This window comes from Pseudophryne corroboree, chromosome 4 (genome assembly GCF_028390025.1).
Source record: "Pseudophryne corroboree isolate aPseCor3 chromosome 4, aPseCor3.hap2, whole genome shotgun sequence".
NCBI lineage: Eukaryota > Metazoa > Chordata > Amphibia > Anura > Myobatrachidae > Pseudophryne > Pseudophryne corroboree.
Window position 1 is genome coordinate 625,958,214 of NC_086447.1, and position 25,055 is coordinate 625,983,268.

Below are 25,055 nucleotides of genomic sequence, written 5' to 3' on the forward strand. Positions count from 1 at the left end.
GTTGTGACACTTTGGTTATAAGAGTACTCTGACCTTTTTCTAAGCACCGAATATAAGTCAATGAGATGGCAGGATGGAGATCCAAAGTGACTTCTAACATCCATGACTATGCATGATGGTGGCCGCTATATCGACCAGTCATCAACAAATACACAGGATAACATGCAGATATAATTCACATGAATTTATAGGTTAACTTGACTTGGGTATTATAGTAGTGTTAAAAAGTGATCTATTTGTCTTTATACATGTATCTATATTCTCAAAAAGCCCGTTGTAGAATTAGTTAATGACATGCTCACAAGGCCAACAGATTACACTATTTAATGAAAAGCATTTGGTAATAAAATAATAAAAAAATAAAAAATTCCCCAGCAAAGTTCTGCATAACTGAACGTATCAAATCAAAAAAGGAAAAAACATTTACAATCCTTAGAAAGTAAAAACTGAACCTTCAGCATCCTCTACAATATTTTCATGAGACATTGTGTATTCAGGAGGCCCGTGATGTCAATTGCAAAGCTTGTTCCTGCTAAACTGTCAGGAATCGGGACTTAGCATCACAGATCTTACCAGTGCGCAGCCTGGTCCGGCTCCGGTGGTCCTGCAGGTGTCGTGTCGCTCCTTGTTCTGCTTCCCACTGTGCTGGCTCCGGTGCCCCTAAACTCCATTCCAGCTCACTGCTATCCTCCCTGCTGGCCGCAGGTACTGGGCGCCGCCATGTTGCCGATGATCAGCTGACCGCAACTCTACCAACCACGGCTGTCGGTTCAGTCACATGATTCCACTGCCCAATCACTGTCCAGCAAGTGGGATAAAGGAGCTGGGCAGGGCCCTAGCAAATTGTCCAGAACAACGTCGCTTCCTAGCTGCGTCTAGACTCAGACTTCAGGGTTCACTCCTTGTGCCCTGAAGCTCTTTAAACTACCTGTGATTCCAGCTCATTGTATATCATCAGCACAGAGACTTCAGCTCTTAGCAGCATTACCAGCACTGTGATTTCAGCTCAAAGCAAGTATTACCAGCACTGTGATTTCTACTCACTGCAGCAATACTAACACCGTGATTCCAGCTCATAGTAGTAACACCTGTGCTGAGTTTCCTGAAGTTAAATAACCTTCCAGTGTGTCCTTGAGTGTGCTGCTGCAAGCATTCCTGAAACAGCTCAGTCCAAGTGCAAGCTAATCAGTGTGAATTCATGTGACTCCAGTTCCAGTTGTCTCACCGGATTCCAGGCCGGTTCAAGCAAGTCGGATATTAACTGACTCCAGTTCCAGTTGTCTCACCGGATTCCAGGCCGGATCAAGCAAGTCGAATATTTAACTGACTCCAGTTCCAGTTGTCTCACCGGATTCACGGCCGGTTCAAGCAAGTCGGATATTAACTGACTCCAATTCCAGTTGTCTCTCTGGATTCCAGTCCGGCTCAAGCAATCCAGATATTGAACTGATTCTTTTGCCAGTATATTTTCATGTAATCTACAATAAATCATATCAATATTAACCTCATCTTCCTGTGTACCTCATCCGCAAGTCTTATCTACGCCCACCAAGTTTCCTGCACTGTGTGCCCACCACAGAACCACATATTGATTCTAACTTGGATACACAAAATACCAGAGTTCTGACATAAACTCTTCACCTCTCCCAGCAACCTCACCAGCAAGGGATTATGGGGGTAATTCTGAGTTAATCGCAGCAGGAACTTTGTTAGCAGTTGTGCAAAACCATGTGCACTGCAGGGGAGGCAGGTATAACGTATAGAGAGAGTTAGATTTGGGTGTGGTGTGGTCAATCTGCAATCTAAATTGCAGTTTAAAAATAAATCAGCCAGTATTTACCCTGCACAGAAACAAAATAACCCACCAAAATCTAACTCTCTCTGCACACGTTACATCTGCCTCCCCTGCAGTGGACATGGTTTTACCCAACTGCTAACAAAGTTCCTGCTGCGATCAACTCAGAATTACCCCCTTTATCATAAAACATTCCCACTGCCTTGTATAACAAGAAGAACTAATTTATGCCCACTACTGCCAGATGAAATCTGAAAAGGTAGGATTAGAATACAACCCCTCTGAACTACATTTCACCAGCTATACCTTTCCAATGCCAGATTATAAGTAAACCCCATTACTGCGACTACTGTTATTTTTTTCAGGGCTTCCAATGCTGATACTGGGGTAGATGTATTAACCTGTAGAAGGCACAAGGAAGTGATAAACCAATGATAATGCTCCTAACTGGTAATTTACATATGGGAGCTGATTGGCTGGTGTGTTTTTCACCTTGCATTTACCACTGGTTTATCACTTCCTTATGCCTTCTCCAAGTTAATACATCTGCCCCACTGTTGGGAAATTCAAATGGGTCTATTAACATGGAAGATCCCAGATGGCTACAGCACACACACACAGCAGTGTGTGGAAGCTGCAGATACCACTGCCAGTGTAGAAAACAAATATATGATTTTACACCATACTTGCCTACTTTTGAAAAAGCATTTTAGGGAGATTGTGAAAGTAACACATATCAGCACGGGCGCGTACTGTTACATCTGAGAGGCATGTCATGAAAATGGCTTACAACCAAATGTAAATGAGCCCCAAAGTTAGCAAGATCTACTTGCTGAAGATAAGACGCTGATATTTTGCAGGATTTCTTTGTGTATAGGGGGTGATTCCGAGTTGTTCGCTCGCTAGCTGCTTTTAGCAGCATTGCACACGCTAAGCCGCCGCCCTCTGGGAATGTATCTTAGTTTAGCAGAATTGAGAACGAAAGATTAGCAGAATTGCGAATAGGAATTTCTTAGCAGTTTCTGAGTAGCTCGAGACTTACTCACACATAGTGATCAGTTCAGTCAGTTTCGTTCCTGGTTTGACGTCACACACACGCCCAGCATTCGGCCAGCCACTCCCCCGTTTCTCCAGACACTCCCGCGTGTTTCCCTGAAATGCCTGCGTTTTTCCGCACACTCCCAGAAAATGGCCAGTTTCGGCCAGAAACACCCACTTCCTGTCAATCACACTACGATCAGCAGAACGATGAAAAAACTTTGCTACGCCGTGAGTAAAATACCAAACTTTTGTGCTAATTTACTTGGCGCAGGTGCACTGCGTACATTGCACATGTGCAGTTTGCGACTAATCGCTCCATAGTGAAAAAAATAACGAGCAAACAACTCGGAATGACCCCCATTGTGTATTACAGGAGGTTCCATATACTGTAAGTGGCCACAAGAAACCTTTAAAATGCATGTAGCCATAGGGATCATTGTGCCTTATAACCAATACAGGAAAATGGCACTGATGATCCCATTTGAATGTTTGTATCGCTGATTTCATTTTTTTTCAGGGAGATTGAGGGACTATTCAGGGAGTTAGGGAGATTGCTACTATTTCAGGTAGTCTCCTGCAGAATGAGGAAGGGTAGGCAACTATGTTTTACAACTAATTGTTTATTATTTTTATTAAGTGTTTTGAAAGTAAATAGGGGAATGCTAATATGCATGAATAATAACTAAGCCTGCTGTATGCTGAAACTGGTTATTCAAAGCTACCAAGACTCGCCCATTCCTCTGCATCGAGACAATCAATAATGAGCGTGTTCTACCAGCTGCCTATTCTCCAGCCTAGAGGAGGACGGGGACACCAACCCCCTGGGGCATGGAACTGTTATTACTTCCTGACAAATACTACCCCTTTTTACTTTCTTCCTTTTTCTAATATACATTCCTGACAAATACTGCCCCTTTTTCCCTTCTTCCTTTTTCTAATATACATTCCTGACAAATGCAGAGTGGTGAATTTATCAATGTATAAAACTAAATATTATTATTATTATTATTATTATTATTGGCATCAGCATGCAGACCAAAGCCAGTACCCCTCCTTATCCAAACCGAGAAAATGGCTGCTGCAGTGTGCATTAAAAAACCACTAAGTTTTCAAGAAAAAGTGTACTTTTTTGTGTTGCAATGCCATGTGTTTTAACTAGTGATGAGCGGGTTCGGTTCCTCGGAATCCGAACCCGCCCGAACTTCACTTTTTTTTACACGGATCCGAGCGACTCGGATCTTCCCGCCTTGCTCGGTTAACCCGAGCGCGCCCGAACGTCATCATGACGCTGTCGGATTCTCGCGAGGCTCGGATTCTATCGCGAGACTCGGATTCTATATAAGGAGCCGCGCGTCGCCGCCATTTTACACGTGCATTGAGATTGATAGTGAGAGGACGTGGCTGGCGTCCTCTCCGTTTAGAGAAGAAATAGAGATAGGAGAGTGAGAGTGAGACAGTGACACTTCATTTACTGGAGCTTAGGAGGAGTACTCAGACAGAGAGTGCAGAATTTTGCTGATAGTATTAGTTAGTTATACTAGTGACAGAGTGAGACAGTGACACTTCATTTACTGGAGCTTAGGAGGAGTACTCAGACAGAGAGTGCAGAATTTTGCTGATAGTATTAGTTAGTTATACTAGTGACTGACCAGTGACCACCAGTGCAGTTTTTTATATTATTTAATATAATCCGTTCTCTGCCTGAAAAAACGATACACAGTGACTCAGTCACATACCATATCTGTGCTCAGCCCAGTGTGCTGCTGCATCATCTATGTATAATATCTGACTGTGCTCACACAGCTTAATTGTGGGGGAGACTGGGGAGCAGTTAGGTTATAGCAGGAGCCAGGAGTACATATTAAAATTAAACAGTGCACACTTTTTTTCTGCAGGAGTGCCACTGCCAGTGTGACTGACCAGTGACCTGACCACCAGTATATATACTATATTGTATTGTGAATGTCTGCCTGTAAAAGTTAAACACACGTCGTGTGACTTGTGTGGTGTTTTTTTATTCTATAAAATAAAAAACTCATTCTGCTGACAGACAGTGTCCAGCAGGTCCGTCATTATATAATATATACCTGTCCGGCTGCAGTAGTGATATATATATATATTTTTTATATCATTATTTATCATCCAGTCGCAGCAGACACAGTACGGTAGTTCACGGCTGTAGCTACCTCTGTGTCGGCACTCGGCAGTCCATCCATAATTGTATACCACCTACCCGTGTTTTTTTTTTTCTTTCTTCTTTATACATACTACATCTCATTATCATCCAGTCTATATTAGCAGCAGACACAGTACAGTACGGTAGTCCACGGCTGTAGCTACCTCTGTGTCGGCACTCGGCAGTCCGTCCATAATACCACCTACCCGTGTTTTTTTTTTTCTTTCTTCTTTATACATACTACATCTCATTATCAACCAGTCTATATTAGCAGCAGACACAGTACGGTAGTCCACGGCTGTAGCTACCTCTGTGTCGGCACTCGACAGTCCATCCATAATTGTATACCACCTACCCGTGGTTTTTTTTTCTTTCTTCTTTATACATACTACATCTCATTATCATCCAGTCTATATTAGCAGCAGACACAGTACAGTACGGTAGTCCACGGCTGTAGCTACCTCTGTGTCGGCACTCGGCAGTCCGTCCATAATTGTATACCACCTACCCGTGGTTTTTTTTTCTTTCTTCTTTATACATACTACATCTCATTATCATCCAGTCTATATTAGCAGCAGACACAGTACAGTACGGTAGTCCACGGCTGTAGCTACCTCTGTGTCGGCACTCGGCAGTCCGTCCATAATTGTATACCACCTACCCGTGGTTTTTTTTTCTTTCTTCTTTATACATACTACATCTCATTATCATCCAGTCTATATTAGCAGCAGACACAGTACAGTACGGTAGTCCACGGCTGTAGCTACCTCTGTGTCGGCACTCGGCAGTCCATCCATAATTGTATACTAGTATCCATCCATCTCCATTGTTTACCTGAGGTGCCTTTTAGTTGTGCCTATTAAAATATGGAGAACAAAAATGTTGAGGTTCCAAAATTAGGGAAAGATCAAGATCCACTTCCACCTCGTGCTGAAGCTGCTGCCACTAGTCATGGCCGAGACGATGAAATGCCAGCAACGTCGTCTGCCAAGGCCGATGCCCAATGTCATAGTACAGAGCATGTAAAATCCAAAACACCAAATATCAGTAAAAAAAGGACTCCAAAACCTAAAATAAAATTGTCGGAGGAGAAGCGTAAACTTGCCAATATGCCATTTACCACACGGAGTGGCAAGGAACGGCTGAGGCCCTGGCCTATGTTCATGGCTAGTGGTTCAGCTTCACATGAGGATGGAAGCACTCAGCCTCTCGCTAGAAAACTGAAAAGACTCAAGCTGGCAAAAGCACCGCAAAGAACTGTGCGTTCTTCGAAATCCCAAATCCACAAGGAGAGTACAATTGTGTCGGTTGCGATGCCTGACCTTCCCAACACTGGACGTGAAGAGCATGCGCCTTCCACCATTTGCACGCCCCCTGCAAGTGCTGGAAGGAGCACCCGCAGTCCAGTTCCTGATAGTCATATTGAAGATGTCAGTGTTGAAGTACACCAGGATGAGGAGGATATGGGTGTTGCTGGCGCTGGGGAGGAAATTGACCAGGAGGATTCTGATGGTGAGGTGGTTTGTTTAAGTCAGGCACCCGGGGAGACACCTGTTGTCCGTGGGAGGAATATGGCCGTTGACATGCCTGGTGAAAATACCAAAAAAATCAGCTCTTCAGTGTGGAGGTATTTCAACAGAAAAGCGGACAACAGGTGTCAAGCCGTGTGTTGCCTTTGTCAAGCTGTAATAAGTAGTGGTAAGGACGTTAACCACCTCGGAACATCCTCCCTTATACGTCACCTGCAGCGCATTCATAATAAGTCAGTGACAAGTTCAAAAACTTTGGGCGACAGCGGAAGCAGTCCACTGACCAGTAAATCCCTTCCTCTTGTAACCAAGCTCACGCAAACCACCCCACCAACTCCCTCAGTGTCAATTTCCTCCTTCCCCAGGAATGCCAATAGTCCTGCAGGCCATGTCACTGGCAATTCTGACGAGTCCTCTCCTGCCTGGGATTCCTCCGATGCATCCTTGCGTGTAACGCCTACTGCTGCTGGCGCTGCTGTTGTTGCTGCTGGGAGTCGATGGTCATCCCAGAGGGGAAGTCGTAAGCCCACTTGTACTACTTCCAGTAAGCAATTGACTGTTCAACAGTCCTTTGCGAGGAAGATGAAATATCACAGCAGTCATCCTACTGCAAAGCGGATAACTGAGGCCTTGGCATCCTGGGTGGTGAGAAACGTGGTTCCGGTATCCATCATTACTGCAGAGCCAACTAGAGACTTGTTGGAGGTACTGTGTCCCCGGTACCAAATACCATCTAGGTTCCATTTCTCTAGGCAGGCGATACCGAAAATGTACACAGACCTCAGAAAAAGAGTCACCAGTGTCCTAAAAAATGCAGCTGTACCCAATGTCCACTTAACCACGGACGTGTGGACAAGTGGAGCAGGGCAGGGTCAGGACTATATGACTGTGACAGCCCACTGGGTAGATGTATGGACTCCCGCCGCAAGAACAGCAGCGGCGGCACCAGTAGCAGCATCTCGCAAACGCCAACTCTTTCCTAGGCAGGCTACGCTTTGTATCACCGCTTTCCAGAATACGCACACAGCTAAAAACCTCTTACGGCAACTGAGGAAGATCATCGCAGAATGGCTTACCCCAATTGGACTCTCCTGTGGATTTGTGGCATCGGACAACGCCAGCAATATTGTGTGTGCATTAAATATGGGCAAATTCCAGCACGTCCCATGTTTTGCACATACCTTGAATTTGGTGGTGCAGAATTTTTTAAAAAACGAGAGGGGCGTGCAAGAGATGCTGTCGGTGGCCAGAAGAATTGCGGGACACTTTCGGCGTACAGGCACCACGTACAGAAGACTGGAGCACCACCAAAAACTACTGAACCTGCCCTGCCATCATCTGAAGCAAGAAGTGGTAACGAGGTGGAATTCAACCCTCTATATGCTTCAGAGGTTGGAGGAGCAGCAAAAGGCCATTCAAGCCTATACAATTGAGCACGATATAGGAGGTGGAATGCACCTGTCTCAAGTGCAGTGGAGAATGATTTCAACGTTGTGCAAGGTTCTGATGCCCTTTGAACTTGCCACACGTGAAGTCAGTTCAGACACTGCCAGCCTGAGTCAGGTCATTCCCCTCATCAGGCTTTTGCAGAAGAAGCTGGAGACATTGAAGGAGGAGCTAACACGGAGCGATTCCGCTAGGCATGTGGGACTTGTGGATGGAGCCCTTAATTCGCTTAACAAGGATTCACGGGTGGTCAATCTGTTGAAATCAGAGCACTACATTTTGGCCACCGTGCTCGATCCTAGATTTAAAGCCTACCTTGGATCTCTCTTTCCGGCAGACACAAGTCTGCTGGGGTTGAAAGACCTGCTGGTGAGAAAATTGTCAAGTCAAGCGGAACGCGACCTGTCAACATCTCCTCCTTCACATTCTCCCGCAACTGGGGGTGCGAGGAAAAGGCTCAGAATTCCGAGCCCACCCGCTGGCGGTGATGCAGGGCAGTCTGGAGCGACTGCTGATGCTGACATCTGGTCCGGACTGAAGGACCTGACGACAACGATTACGGACATGTCGTCTACTGTCACTGCATATGATTCTCTCAACATTGAAAGAATGGTGGAGGATTATATGAGTAACCGCATCCAAGTAGGCACGTCACACAGTCCGTACTTATACTGGCAGGAAAAAGAGGCAATTTGGAGGCCCTTGCACAAACTGGCTTTATTCTACCTAAGTTGCCCTCCCACAAGTGTGTACTCCGAAAGAGTGTTTAGTGCCGCCGCTCACCTTGTCAGCAATCGGCGTACGAGGTTACATCCAGAAAATGTGGAGAAGATGATGTTCATTAAAATGAATTATAATCAATTCCTCCGCGGAGACATTGACCAGCAGCAATTGCCTCCACAAAGTACACAGGGAGCTGAGATGGTGGATTCCAGTGGGGACGAATTGATAATCTGTGAGGAGGGGGATGTACACGGTGATATATCGGAGGATGATGATGAGGTGGACATCTTGCCTCTGTAGAGCCAGTTTGTGCAAGGAGAGATTAATTGCTTCTTTTTTGGTGGGGGTCCAAACCAACCCGTCATATCAGTCACAGTTGTGTGGCAGACCTTGTCACTGAAATGATGGGTTGGTTAAAGTGTGCATGTCCTGTTTATACAACATAAGGGTGGGTGGGAGGGCCCAAGGACAATTCCATCTTGCACCTCTTTTTTCTTTAATTTTTCTTTGCGTCATGTGCTGTTTGGGGAGGGTTTTTTGGAAGGGCCATCCTGCGTGACACTGCAGTGCCACTCCTAGATGGGCCCGGTGTTTGTGTCGGCCACTAGGGTCGCTTATCTTACTCACACAGTCAGCTACCTCATTGCGCCTCTTTTTTTCTTTGCGTCATGTGCTGTTTGGGGAGGGTTTTTTGGAAGGGCCATCCTGCGTGACACTGCAGTGCCACTCCTAGATGGGCCCGGTGTTTGTGTCGGCCACTAGGGTCGCTTATCTTACTCACACAGTCAGCTACCTCATTGCGCCTCTTTTTTTCTTTGCGTCATGTGCTGTTTGGGGAGGGTTTTTTGGAAGGGCCATCCTGCGTGACACTGCAGTGCCACTCCTAGATGGGCCCGGTGTTTGTGTCGGCCACTAGGGTCGCTTATCTTACTCACACAGTCAGCTACCTCATTGCGCCTCTTTTTTTCTTTGCGTCATGTGCTGTTTGGGGAGGGTTTTTTGGAAGGGCCATCCTGCGTGACACTGCAGTGCCACTCCTAAATGGGCCCGGTGTTTGTGTCGGCCACTAGGGTCGCTTATCTTACTCACACAGTCAGCTACCTCATTGCGCCTCTTTTTTTCTTTGCGTCATGTGCTGTTTGGGGAGGGTTTTTTGGAAGGGCCATCCTGCGTGACACTGCAGTGCCACTCCTAGATGGGCCCGGTGTTTGTGTCGGCCACTAGGGTCGCTTATCTTACTCACACAGCGACCTCGGTGCAAATTTTAGGACTAAAAATAATATTGTGAGGTGTGAGGTATTCAGAATAGACTGAAAATGAGTGTAAATTATGGTTTTTGAGGTTAATAATACTTTGGGATCAAAATGACCCCCAAATTCTATGATTTAAGCTGTTCTTTAGGGTTTTTTGAAAAAAACACCCGAATCCAAAACACACCCGAATCCGACAAAAAAAATTCGGTGAGGTTTTGCCAAAACGCGGTCGAACCCAAAACACGGCCGCGGAACCGAACCCAAAACCAAAACACAAAACCCGAAAAATTTCCGGCGCTCATCTCTAGTTTTAACAACTGTAGATGTGTAAGCTAAGAAATGTTTTTTCTTTTTTTCTCTGTGCAGAATTTTGCTTTACCTCTGAAACTACTGGCCAGTACTCACCGGCAGATTCGGGGAGAGATGTGTGCTGAGCGATCCGCTCAGCACACATCTCTCCCCCTGCTCAGCACAGCACGTTGTGTGCTGAGCGTGCGGGGGCGCGCTCATTTCACCCAGTGGGTGAAATGAGCAACCTGCTAGATTGAGCCTGCATGCAGGCCAATCTGGCAGCAGCCATAGCGACGCGCATGGCCGCACATCGCTATCGCTGTGGGGGGTACACACGGAGAGACCTTGCTGAAAATGTAAGTAATCTAGTCAGATTGCTTAGATTATCGCTCCGTGAGTACCCCCTTTATGAATCATTTTCTGATGCATGTTCTTTTATTATTTTTATTGCCATCAGCACCAGCAAATATTTTACTTCAATTTAAAACCAAATACATTATGTTTCTTCATATAAATAACGCGCAAGAATGTAAAAGTACAGCTTGTTTTGCACATATATACAGTATGTATACATATATGAATCATGTCTGGACATGTCCCAATTTATTTTTACAGTGAAAAAGCATAGGCCAATGCAAATAAAATAAAGAATCCAGGGTCTGTTATAAAAATATTCACTATTTGAATTTTCTAAATGATGTTTAATTTGGAATAAAGAAAGAAAAAGGCAATGTAGTATTGCTGTTAAATATTCCGCATGGGCTTGAAAAACTTATACATTTTTTATTTCAATATGCGGCCAAGATACAAGATAACATCTGTTTTTAGACAAACAACATGTGGTTTTTGTGAAATTTTCACCATTGCATTACTTGTGTTGCCTCACATGTGAATACATCCATTCATTCTAATAGCCAGCCATGTACTTTAACAACTGGGAATGTGTAAGAGTGATATTTCTGTCTGTGTACCCTACTATGATAATAGCTATTTACACTTTTATTGCTTCTCAACCCTCATCCCTCGTGAAACCACTTTCATTCATACTGCACTCTCTAACATACTGGGACTTTTCAAACAGAGTATGAATTGCTGGTACACAGAAAAGGTTCTGCGTGCAGCTGGCTATTTTTGTACTAGTATTTACTTTGTTTCATTGTTAATATTACATTCCCTACCTGTTGTAACCATTTTTTAATCCCCCTTTATTTGCCTTATACTTATCAACAACACAATAACCAACATTGTTTACCACATTTCTAACGCGCTGTTCTAATACAGATTTCACATGCACTGTTATGTCTAGTCAATGGAAATAATATAGCTAACCATTGTCAGTTAGCCGCCCGTCGTAACATGCCAGATCTTTTGTTCGCAGGTATAGCAGAGTGCTAGATAAACATTTATTTACTTTTATATATAAAATGCTTTAATCAAATAACAATATTCACAGCTATCTTGTTATACATCATCCATATATAACAAAACATTATTGGATAACAACATTTACCTGCTGAGGCATCGTGCAATGATTAACAACATTCATTATACACAGATGTATGCAGTTTTACGCCTGACAACTCGTCAATTACAAACATGTATTCACATAGCCATTGTGACAGATTTTAATTAATGCCCTTTTATGTTCGTGTGAACGCTTCATTAATAGATTACTTATATGTAACAATTTACTCATCATAATTAGAATCACAGGTTCTCATAGCACATGTGTCAGATCTTAATTAATGCACCTGGTATGTCTGTGAGAATGGTACAGTAATAGATTACTTATCTGTAACAATTAGGTTATCATAGCCCTTGTGTCAGATCATTATGTGTGCAAAAATAATGCTAAATAAGTTTAATCCACTTTTACTTGTTGATTTATATCCGAGAAATCAATTTAGGCTTTCAGCCCACGATCTCTTACTGAAAATATCGATGATGGTTAGTATGTACTTAAATCCATTGTTGTACTTCGCAAGATCTATGAGTGAAACCAAGTCGCTTTGCCATTGTAGATTTATATCCAATACACAGAGCATGTTCCTTTTATAGTTTTTCCTGACCGGCTTATGTAATGTATACGCATCTTGTTTTTGCAGCCATTCTTTAGTATCGCTCCTTTTAAACACATCTTTATTCGACGCATAAAATGTATCAATGCCGCTATAACTCCCTGGGTTTAATACGGTGTAATACGCATTCCTCACCCCATCCTTGGGGGTTGGCAGCTGGCGGGTGGATGGTCCCAGCTTGGACCAGACTCCGGGGATGGTTGTTCCTCCTTCAGCCCCGAGTTGGGAGTAGGCCATTAGATTTCTGCCCCTTGACACACGACCACTCTCAGAGCTTTCCCTCAACATGGCCACTGCATGTGCACCACCCACCGGTGCACATGTTGCTGCATATGTTTTTTTTTTTTAATTTCAATACATTTTTATTGGATTTTTTACATTTTTACAGTTAAACAGTAATAAAATATAAAAAACAGACAAACACAACAACAGGCATACAATTGCACATATGAAAGAGACCTAGCAGAACATGTAAATGTGGATTCCAGTCAAAATCAGATAACAGAAGAGCACTGGTGACATAGCAATATAACATTCATAACATTTCTCCGGCTGGGTCCACAGGTTATCCACAGGATAACACTGGGATATGCTGGAGCGTCAGCGGATTGGCACCAAATCGATCATGAGCTTTGTGGCCTCCCAGGATGCACCGGGCTCATCCATATAATCCCGCCCACCAACTCAGTCAAATCAGTTTTTTGTTTGGTGCAGCAGAAGTCGGACCATGGTTACAGGGCTGCTGTGTTTGGCAGCCCAAGCTTTAAATTTGATTTATTTTTATAGTGATCTTTCCTAACAGCATCTTACACGCATATTGGAAAGAGTCACTCCAACAACTCTCCGCCGGGTCGCAACAACGCTTACCCACGGTACAAGTGCTGTCTCGATGGGCGTCTGTGTTGGATGTTACTAGCAGGTCCAGCAGAAGTTACTAGGCTGTGGCCAGAGCATGGGGAGAAGGTAAGGCATCGGTTCTGCTTAGAGGGGGAATATGGACACAGACGCTCTGATTTGGGAGGATACTACCAAACAGTAGCTGGCGTGCCATCACCACGGGTGCTCTAGCGCTAGGCTTTAGGAATCATAAGACGCCAGGATTAGTTTGAGGCCACGATCCCTAGGGTTGATGTCAGCAGTGGGGAGTCAGATGCTCTCCTGGTCGCCCCTCCCCCCAGTTCATGACCAGTTACCGTGCTTTTTCCACGATGAACTGTTTACCTCACTTCCGTCTCAGACGCTAACTCGGGGGGACTCGGTCGCAGCATGGGCCACTGCGTCTGTATACACTAAGGTTTACTGCTAAGAGACTGGGTCACAGACATGAGCGTCTGCATACACTAAACATTCACTGAGCGTCTGTGTTGATTAAAAATACCGGAGCGGCAGTGTACCCTAGTAGCATCTGGATCCACTCAGGGTTTGCTATTGATCGATCCTGGAAGTGGGCTGAGTCTCCCTGTATCCCACTCTACAGAGTAAGGGTTATACAGCACTAAATTTCTATCTACTGTGTTAGTACGAATAGTTAAGTTTAGTGCCTATTGCATATGAGTTTTGTACAATGCTGTGGTTTTCTCTGCAATTGCGTCTGAATACAATAAAATAACTGTACAGTACAGAGAACAGTAAATGTATGCCTACATACTTGAAATGTGTTTGTAGTTGATAATATGCTCATATGACTAATAATATCATGTGGCTGACTGCTAGTGTGATTGCTGACTTTATATATGTTTGTCAGTGTTTTTTCTGAACCACAATGCTGTGCTTGGGTTGGGGTCGGATTGATATCACTTTTTATGCAATATAAAGTGTTTTCAGTCTCAGATTGTGTAGTATACTGTGGAAGGGTTGATTATTTATCATGTCTAGGAGCGGCAAAGGTGACGAGGTTACAACAGTAACACCAACACTCAAAACATGTTTATCCTGCAAGGTGGGGTTAATAACTCAATCTTTGGGAAATAATGGGTTGTGTGCAAATTGTTATTAATTTCAGCAGACTGCAAGGCAGGTCCCTGTTCAACAACAAATAGATCCACCTTGGGCTATATTTGCACAGACTCTATCCAGTATAGCTGCCAGGTTGGCCCCTGCAGCTCCAACCGCAGGAATAGGGTACACGATTAACCCATACATGCAGCTCCCATCCTATGGTATAGTCCCTACAGCTTCTACAAGTCAACAAGCTGATAAACCAAGGGTAAATATATCATCTAATGAACAGGCTACACAGGATGATACAACAGATGATGACCCCATATACTCTACTTCACCTTATAAAGAACAAATAGAGGGTTTCAGCTAAGAAAATATAACTGAGTTAATTGGAGCAATGAAGGCTATTCTGTCTCTAGAAGATTCAGTTGAGCCAGTAGCTAAAACTAAAGCACCTGTGTTTAAACGTCCCAAAACAGTGAGGGTTGAGTTTCCAGGGTCAGAAGATCTGACAGAAATTTTGGAGGAACCTTGGGCTACGCCCAATAAGAAATATAGAATTACAAGAAAATGGGATTCATACTACCCTTTTCCAACTGGGGACTGTTTAAAAAGAGAAGTGCCTTTTAAAGTAGATGCGCACATCATTCGACTTGTGCGAAAATCTATTTTACCCTGGCCATCAACATCATTAAATTATGTCACAGACAGAAGAGTGGATGGTTTTTTGAAAAACATGTTTTCTCTGTCAGGGGCAGTCATAAGGCCTGCTATGGCCTCAGCCTAGATGGCAAAAGCGGTAGTTGAATGGGCTGAAGAATTAGAGAATGGGCTTTTAGCACCTACTAGGGAGCAGGAGTCTCATATAGCTCATATGAAACAGGCTGCGCTATTTCTAGAAGATGCAGCAATGGATATGGCTACGATTGCTTCCAAAGCATCAGCCTTAATGGTAGCTGCTCGCAGACCAATTTGGCTATGTACATGGAAAGCTGATTCAAAATCCAAAAAGGTTCTGGAAGCTTTGCCTTTTGTTGGGAACATTCTTTTTGGTAAGGAATTGACAGAGATTCTGGAGTCAGAAGCTGAATCCAAGAAGGTTACATTTTCTGCCAGTTATACTCCTAAGCCTAAGGGTACAGGATTTAGGCCATTTTGGTGGCAAGGTAAAACAAAAGTTAAAAATGAGTTTAAGCACACCCAGCACAATAAGTCTGGTAAAACAAGGAAGCAGTGGGCAACTAGAGGGCCAACTTCCAAACCAGAACAGAAACCATCAGCCTGAGGGTGTGGGCCTCCACTTGGGGGACTCCAAGGTAGGGGGCCATCTTCTTCAGTTTGCACACATATGGCAGCAGTCAACAACAGACATTTGGGTGCAAGAAGTGGTATCTCGGGGTTATGGTTTCCCATTCAAAAAGCAGCCTCCTCAAAGGTTTTTTTGTACCAGCCCGTCTCGCATACGAGACGAGGGCCAGGGAACTGCAAGAAGCAGTTCACAAATTGCTTCAGTCAGGAGTAAATGTCCCAGTACCTCTGGAATAACGGGGGAAGGGGTTTTACTCCAACCTATTTTTGGTCCAGAAGCCAAATGGGTCGTTTCGACCCATCCTCAATCTCAAAATGTTAAACAAATACATTTGGGTCCCAAGGTTCCATATGGAAACATTACGTTCCATAATTTTGGCCATGGAACCAGGGGATTACATGGTATCTCTGGATATATAAGATGCTTGCCTGCATGTGCCAATAGCCTTGTCTCAGGATTACCTCAGGTTCGCTATCCTCCCGTAACATTTTCAGTTCCAGGCCTTACCCTTTGGGTTGGCCACAGCCCCCAGAGTATATACCAAGATCATGGTGGTTATGGCAGCTTATCTCTGCAAGCAGGGGATAAGGATTTTTCCATACCGCAACAATCTTTTAATCCTGGCACAATCCCAAGAATTGCTCTTGAGCCATCTCCAACAGTCAATAACTTTTCTACAGAAGCATGGATGGCTCATAAATTGGGCAAAGTCGTCTCTGATTCCATCACAATGGATGATTCACTTAGGGGCTGTATTGGATTTAGGTCTGCAGAAAATAATTTTACCTGTGGAAAAAATATCCAAGGTGCAGTCAATAACTCAGGAATTGTTGCACAGTCAAACAATATCAGTTCACACGGCAATGCGAGTGTTGGGATTGATGGGGTCAACATTCGACATGGTGGAATATGCACAATTCCACTCAAGACCTTTTGCAACATCTGATTCTAACCAGATGGAATGGAGTACATCAGACAATAAAGAAACAAATGATGGTACTTCCAGTAAAGGTAAAGAGGTCGTTAGCTTGGTGGCTACAGACATCCCATCTAGACAAGGGGAGACCCCTTTGGATATCAGATTGGGAAATCCTAACAATGAATGCCAGTCTTCACAGCTGTGGAGCAGTGTCCAGAAAATTATGGTTCCTGGGACAATGGACCAAAGAGGAAAGTTGCCTGCCAATAAATTTGTTGGAACTACGAGCTATATACAGGGCTCTGATTCAGGCAAAGGACATTCTGCGAGACAAACCAGTCCAGATCCGCTCAGACAATGCAACAGCAGTAGCGTACCTCAACCATCAGGGAGGAACTTGCATCCAAAGAGCAATGAAGGAGGTAAGTCACATACTAAAATGGGCAAAACACCATCTTCCAGCATTGTCCGCAGTGTTCGTTCCAGGAGTCCTAAACTGGGAAGCGGACTTTCTTAATTGGCACACCATTCAAGAAACCGAATGGGCTCTACACTCAGAAGTATTTCAGATGCTAGTAGACAAGTGGGGGTTGCCAGAGAAAGACCTCATGGCATCCCATCTGAACTACAAAGTTCCGGCATATGGGTCAAGAACAAAAGACCCTGGAGCGATCCTGGTGGACGCACTGTCAGTAAAATGGAACTTTCATCTGGCATATCTGTTTCCTCCAATCTCCCTGCTACCCAGGGTGGTGAGGAAACTAAAGCAAGCAAAGGGTGCCATGATTCTAATAGCTCCGGCATGGCCCAGAAGGCATTGGTACATAGATCTGCAGAGGATGTCGATGGATGCGCCAATTATGCTCCCTCAACGTCCAGATCTACTAATGCAGGGTCCCTGTTGTCACAGGTATCTGGATCGGCTGTTTTTGACGGCGTGGCTGTTGAAACCTCTATCCTAAAATCTAGAGGTTTTTCCCAACAGGTAATTCAAACAATGCTTAGAGCAGAAACCTTCCTCTGCTCGCGTTTATCACCGAATATGGCAAACCTATATTCATTGGTGCAGTGAAAGAAATATGGATCCAAAGTCTTTCAGAGTATTCAGAATCTTAGATTTCCTTCAGGCAGGAATGGAAAAGGGGTTGAAGGTAGCTTCCTTGAGAGTTCAAGTTTCGGCATTGACTGTATGGTTTCAAAAGAAAATTGCTACTTTACAGGATGTGCGTACTTTTTTCCAGGGAATGCTGCACATTCAACCACCTTTTGTTCCTCCTGCAGTGCCATGGAATCTAAGTCTGGTTCTCAAAGCCCTTCAAGGGGCTCCGTTTGAACCACTTAAAAAAGTGGATCTTAAATGGTTAACAGCTAAAGTACTCTTCCTACTGACTATGGCATCAGCTGGAAGAGTATCAGATTTAGGAGCACTATCGTGTAAGTCTCCTTTTCTGACTTTTTATCCAAATAAAGCAGTTCTCAGAACTAAGTCTGGTTATCTTCCAAAGGTGGTATCGAAGTTTCACCTTAATAAAGAAATTGTAGTCCTGGATTTTCAGGTATCGGGACTTTCTGCGGGAGAAGCGTCGCTGGACGTAGTCCGTGAGTTAAGAATCTACGTAGATCGTACCAGTGCCATCAGAAAGACAGATTCTCTCTTCATTCTCTATGGATTTCATTAGAGGGGATGGCCTGCTACTAAACAGACACTGGCAAGATGGCTTCGAATGAAGATTTCAGAAGCATACTCTCGAGCTGATCTCCCTATTCCGGCTAATGTTTCTGCTCACTCTATACGAAAGGTAGGTCCTTCATAGGCAGCACAAAATGGTGCTTCAGCAGAACAGATATGTAAGGCAGCCACATGGTCTTCCATTAACACATTCATTAGACATTATGGGGGTCATTCCGGGATGATCGTAGCTGTGCTAAGTTTAGCACAGCTACGATCCTTAACTCAGACATGCGGGGGGACGCCCAGTACAGGGCTAGTCCGCCCCGCATGTCAGTGCCGCCCCCCCCCCCCCACACGAATACAAAAGCATTGCACAGAGGCGATGCCTTTGTATTTGAGGAGTAACTCCCAGCCAGCGCAGCTCCTGCGGCTGGCTGGGAGTTACTCGTCGCTCCCGCCGGCCGCAGCGGCTGCGTGTCACACTCCCGCCTAGTGACTGCCTCTGTCTCAGAGGCGATCGCTAGGCAACGATGACTGCCATGCGCCAGCACACTGTGGTGCTGGCGCATGCGCAGTCCCGACTTGATTGCATGGCTGCAAAGAAATGCAGCGAGCGATCGGGTCGGAATGACCCCCTATGCCTTGGATACCTTTGCCTCCCATGACGCTGAATTCGGGTGAAACGTATATTTCTCCTGTCCAATCAGGAGCGTCCCCACCACTAAAAACTTTGCTTTGAGAAATCCCAATGTTATCCTGTGGATAACCTGTGGATCCAGCCGGAGAAATATACGTTATGGTAAGAACTTACCGTTGATAACGGTATTTCTGCTATGTCCACAGAGATCCCACCCTGACACACCTGATTTGAGAATCTTTATACTCACTAACCTCTTCCCTCTTGCTTGGAAGGGTGTGCATGTGTGTTCTTCTTGCCTGAATAGGGTTCTACATAATGCTCCTGCCTAAATGCTTTGGAAACAACTGATTTGAAGGAGCCAGTGGGTGGGATTATATGGACGAGCTTGGTTCATCCTGGGAGGCCACAAAGCTCGTTATCGATTTGGTGCCAATCCGCTGACGCTCCAACATATCCCAATGTTATTCTGTGGATAACCTGTGGACATAGGACAAATAACGTTATCAATGGTAAGTTCTTACCATAACGTATATTTTGCATCATGTTAGCATATTCCAGGAGCGTCAGAACATATATTCTTATATGCAGTGATCTATAACACACTCGTAGCAAAGATCAGGAACCGCATAAGAGATCATTACACCATACAGAACAGCACAAAGAAAGTGCACATGTTGAAAAATGAAACCAAGTAATTGAACAAAACTAAACATAAACATGGCTGGCTACGGGCTACCCACCACACTAATCTCCCACAGAAGACCCAAACACCACTTATCCAGGTATCTCCAAGGCTCAACATTACTTATCCGTGAAATAGCGAGAGCCCATCCACTTTCCCCGTACTGTAAGAAACTTTTTCTCTGTATTCCTGGCCAGAAACACAAATTTTTCATGCGCAATAGAATCATTAACCAAAAAAATCCAGGATTTTAGGATCGGGGCTTCAGTAGCCAGCGACAATCTGGCTATGCAAACCTTGGCCAGAGCACATAGGTTTATAACATAGCATCTACTGGGTGGATCCAGAACCTCCTCATCTATAATCGCTAGTATACACATTATAGGTGTAAGTATGGGAGAAGGAATACCCATATTAACTACAGCACGCATTACCTCTTTCCAAAATGCCGACACCATAGGACATAACCAGAGCATATGCCAAAAGTCTGCTCCCAGACTTGCACACTTAGGGCATTGGGATCCCCCAATATGTGACAGCCTCACCGGGGTCATATATACCCTATGTAGTATAAACAATTGTATTTGCTGATATCTGACTGAGGAAGTTGACCCCAGAGCACCCTCCCATATGGATATGTCATCCGACAATGGACCCAAATCAGATTCCCACTTAGTCTTAAGAGAGGCAAGGGGTTCTATATGATGCATCTGAAGCATAAGGCCATATATTTTAGAGACTAAGTGTCCGGATCCAACCGTTTACAATATTAATTTAACCGGGGAATCAGCAAGGGTTGGAGGACCATCAGGGAATTGGGTAGTCATAGCGTGTCGTAATTGGAGGAAATTAAAAAAGAACACAGAAGGAACATTAAACTCCTGTTGAAGTTGCTGAAAGGATTTAAACACCCCACTATTATATAATTGTCCAGTGACGTGCGGTGAGCTCACCAGCTGGGGAGGCACTGGCAGCTAAACACTCCCCCACCCCCCGAGAAAAAAAAAAAAGTGCATTCTCCCCACACACCACTAAAACCAGCACCAGGCAGAACCAGCCAGTGGGGGTAATGCCATAGCAGGGGAGACACTCAGTGTGGGGTCCCCCTGCCATGCCATTAAACACCCCCCAAACCAGTCAGCCCAGGGCTGGAATTCCTCGGAAAGTGGGGCCCCCAAAAAATAAAAATGGGGTCACCCATCCTGAGCAACAACCAGCACTGGGTTGATAGCCCAGTGCTATGCCCCGCACCCCTGGTGGCGGTGGGTGCGGGGTTCATTGTATGCTAATATTGTTCTTTACAGGTGGCCTACAGGTCCCAGCAAGCCTGCCCAAGCATGTTGGCATGTTGACAAGTGCCTGGACATAAAGGGCCCGCTGGCACCTGTAAAGAAAATATTGTAAAAAAAACACTACACGTTCTTTAAAAAAGTTTTATTACACAGGGTCTTCACCTGGGGCGGCGGCCTTTAAGCTCTTTTGAGTGGTCGCCGCCTTCCCAGGGCTTCCGGCGTCTTCACCTGGGGGGGGGGGGGGGCGCCACCTCCCCAGGGATTCCGGCGTCTTCACCTGGGAGGCGGCGGCCTTTAAGCTCTTTTGCATGACCGCCACCTTCCCAGGGCTTCCAGCGTCTTCGCCTGGTGGGCGGCGGCTGTTAAGCGCTTTTGCATAGCCGCCGCCCATCCAGGACTTCCACAGCGTCTTCTCTCTTCAGGAGCTCTTCTCTGCTCCTCCTCTGCCGTCGGACTGACAGCCGCTGCCTCGCACTGACTTATATAAGTCAGCGGGAGGGGGCAGATCGATGACGTGGCGAGCCATGATTGTCTCGCCGCGGCCATTTGGAATTTCAAAAATGCCATTGAGGCGCCATTTTTTAAATTGGTACCGCTCCGCTGCGCCAGCATCTCCACTGCCCGCACCTCCGCCGCCTGGCCTGCCGCATCCCGCACCTCCGCCGCCACCGACGCCCACACAGTGATTGACAGCGGATCCAGTGACGGATCCGCTGGCCAATCACTGTGGCCTCACTCACAGGGGCGTGCTTTCATAGGTTGAAAGTATGTCCCTGTATGAAAGCGGCACCTCTTGATAATGTCAATTATTATCATTAAACATAAAGCTATACACTATTACGGACTGAGTACGCTATTTGCGCACTGAGTACCGTAGGGGTACGCACTTAGCGTAACAGACGCTAGGCCGTGGGGGCGCGACGCAGGAGTGATGCGTACGCTCACGGATTCATGCTTTGTACCAAGCACGCTATAGGCGTACCGAGTACCGTACTGCTACGCTAACGGTGTAGCGGACGCTGCGCCGTGAGAGTGAGACACGAGCGGCGCAGACGCTCACGGAATGATACACAGTAAACCTTGTTAATAAAACACAGTAAGTAAATGCTTATACTCTAAACCTTAGAAGTCAAATACTACAATGATGTAATGCCTAAAAACCTTAACAATGTGTATGCTGTTTGAGCGATTGAGACGCTAAGAGAAGCCCTTTGTAGAAAAGTGAAAACACAAGACTGGGTTTGGTTAAAACCACAGCAGGTCTAACACCGCCGTGGATTATTCAGAGAAAAAGGGGAAAAAAACAATACAAGTTATACACTACAAGCTAACACAGAAATCTAACATAATAACAGAGAATAACATGAACAATGGCAAACAAGGGCGAACAATGGCTACAGAGAAATATACATACGTGGGGAATCTTTCGCAAGCGCGACCTGGAATCTAGTCCTCAGCTGTTCAGGTAGAAAGCCTTCAGAGACATGAGGCTGGCCAGGCAACAGTGGTCTTTATATACACAACATACATTAACAATACAATGGTATATGTCATCTCTTTGTTCATTGGACACAAGGATGTGTCTCTACATTACAGCAAAGGTCATAGGTGGATTTCAACAGGTGGGCTGTGTCTTTCCCCAACTGCTCAGGTGGGAGGTATCCTCAGGATTCCCGCCGCATGTGTAATTTACAGCAAATACAGTTAATGTTCATAATCTACTTCTGTACATAACTATACGCAGGAGCGAGCGATCCTTTCCTAACTAACATCGGAATGTTACCCTTAAAATACCCTACAGCTGGATACTAGACACCACCTTTCAACCTTTATCTGACCCTTCCTATCATGCAAAGAGGAATCTCTCTGTCCAGGAACAGTTTAAACTAATCATACTCGCTTACATGGTCTAGGGGAATATTAACTACAAAATGCACTATTTGGGTTAAATATGCTACGATCAAGTCGCACGCTACATGCTCACAAACTCCGCCATAAATACACATCTTATGCGCACGAGACGCTGGTGCGTCCCTTACGCAACCTGCGGGGATGTGTACGCACGGGGGACTGAGTGCATGAGCAGCGCGCGTGTGCATGAGGGGTTAGTACAAGGCATATGTATCATGATATTTTTCGACTTTGACACTCTAATGGTGCCGCTTTCCCATGTAATTTCAATGGGCTTTTCCTGCCCATTGCTTTGCCCCGCCCGTGCCCCCCGCCCGCTCCCATATCTTTCCCCATTCACTACGGGAAGCAACGCGATCGGTGCCTCCCAACCCCATTTTGTTATGATTCCAGTACTTCTGACCAGAGGAGATCTTATGACAAAGGCCAGAGTACTGGAAGGGAATGCTGATTACGGGAGCAGGAAAGCCTAGTAACCCCTGGCGCCCTAACTCTGTTGTCTCGCCCGTGTTGTCAGAAATCCCCTGCGAGACTATGGTTGCTTGAGCCCATGGCAGCCGCGTTTGAAGGGCGGATTATGTCTGCCCAACTCCGATGCCCCCTCAGGTCTTAATGGGAGACAAAGGGAAATCCGATACAGGGTGATAACAAGGGGCCCTCTGACTAAACAAACAGGCCAGGGGATACAAGCTAACTGACCAAACCAGAAGTATGTGCGGACAAACCGCCAGGGAAAAGAACAACCAAAATCCACTAGTCCGTTACTCCTACCCAGCACCGCTGGATACCAGAGTGGATCTGTGGGAGCGGAATCCTCCGCAAAAGCTCCGAAACACAAATAACAAATAATAAATAGAAAGCGGTCAAGCCGCAACACACGGCTACGCCGCGACTCACGAACACCACAGGATGTTTAAAGGTGTTCGGTCAGGACTCCAGGAACAGATGACAACTTCCGAGTACTGGACAACTGAGGACAGGAACGACCGGATACAGCAGGACTGGAACACTCTCTGCAAACAGATACAGCAAACAGGAAGCTATTACCGGCGTCTGTGAGAAGCCCAGGAAGTGTTCTTAACAGGGAGTCCTCCAATCAGCTGTTTGGAGGCTGATTGGATTAGATGCCATGCAGCTGCCAAGCTGCATGGCCAGGAAAACAGATCTCTAATTAATTAATTGAACCCAGCAACGGGGAACGCAGTCCGCAAGTGGCGTCCCCGTTGCTAGGGTCCGTGCGGCTCCGTGCGCCCGGCGTCTAGCGTTGCCAGGGAGCCGGCGGCTGAACGCGCATGGCGTCCCTGGTTGCTAGGCGCCGGGCCGCAGCGACGAGCGGACCCCGGCGCCTAACAGTACCCCCCCCTTGAGGAGGGGTCAAGGAACCCCTAAAGCCAGGTTTCCGAGGAAATTCCCGAAAAAATGCCCTCTTGAGCCTCGGGGCATGGAGATCCTTATCCAGGACCCAAGACCTTTCTTCTGGACCATAGCCTCTCCAGTGTACCAGAAAATAAAGCCGACCCCGGGACAATTTGGAATCGAGAACCTTCTCCACCAAGAACTCCTGATGACCCTGTACATCTACTGGTGATTTCCCCTGAGAGATCTTCCGAGGAAATCTACTGGAAGAAACGTATGGTTTCAACAAGGAGCAATGGAACGTATTTCCGATCCGGAGAGCTCTTGGTAAACGTAACCGGAAAGCAACTGGATTGATTTTTTTTATAATATGAAATGGTCCAATAAATTTGGGGCCCAACCTAGCTGAGGTTTGTCGAAGTTTAATGTTCCGAGTCGACAACCATACCCTATCTCCTACCTTAAAAGTGCAAGGCCGTCGGAGCCTGTCAGAAATTTTTTTCTCTCGAAATGCCGCTTTTCTGAGAGCAAGGTGCACTTTTCTCCAAATGAGTCTGAGATGAGAGGTTAAGGTTAGCGAGGAGACAGAGGAATGTTGAAAAAAAGAATTAGCTCTGGGGTGAAATCCAAAAACTGAAAAGAATGGAGACACATTGGTGGAGGAATGACAGGAATTGTTGTAAGCAAACTCCGCCAAAGGAAGAAACTCGGACCAATCATTCTGGAGTTTGGCTGAATACAAACGCAAATACTGTTTTAATGATTGATTAACTCGCTCGGTCTGCCCGTTGGATTGGGGATGGTAGCCAGACGTTAAAGACAATTTCATCTTTAATGAGGCACAAAAAGACTTCCAAAATTGTGCAATGAATTGTGGACCCCGATCAGAAACAATATCAGTGGGTAACCCATGGAGTCTGAAAACATGGCGGAGGAACAAAACTGCCAATCCCTGGGCAGATGGCAGTCGGGGAAGAGCAATGAAATGGGCCATCTTGCTA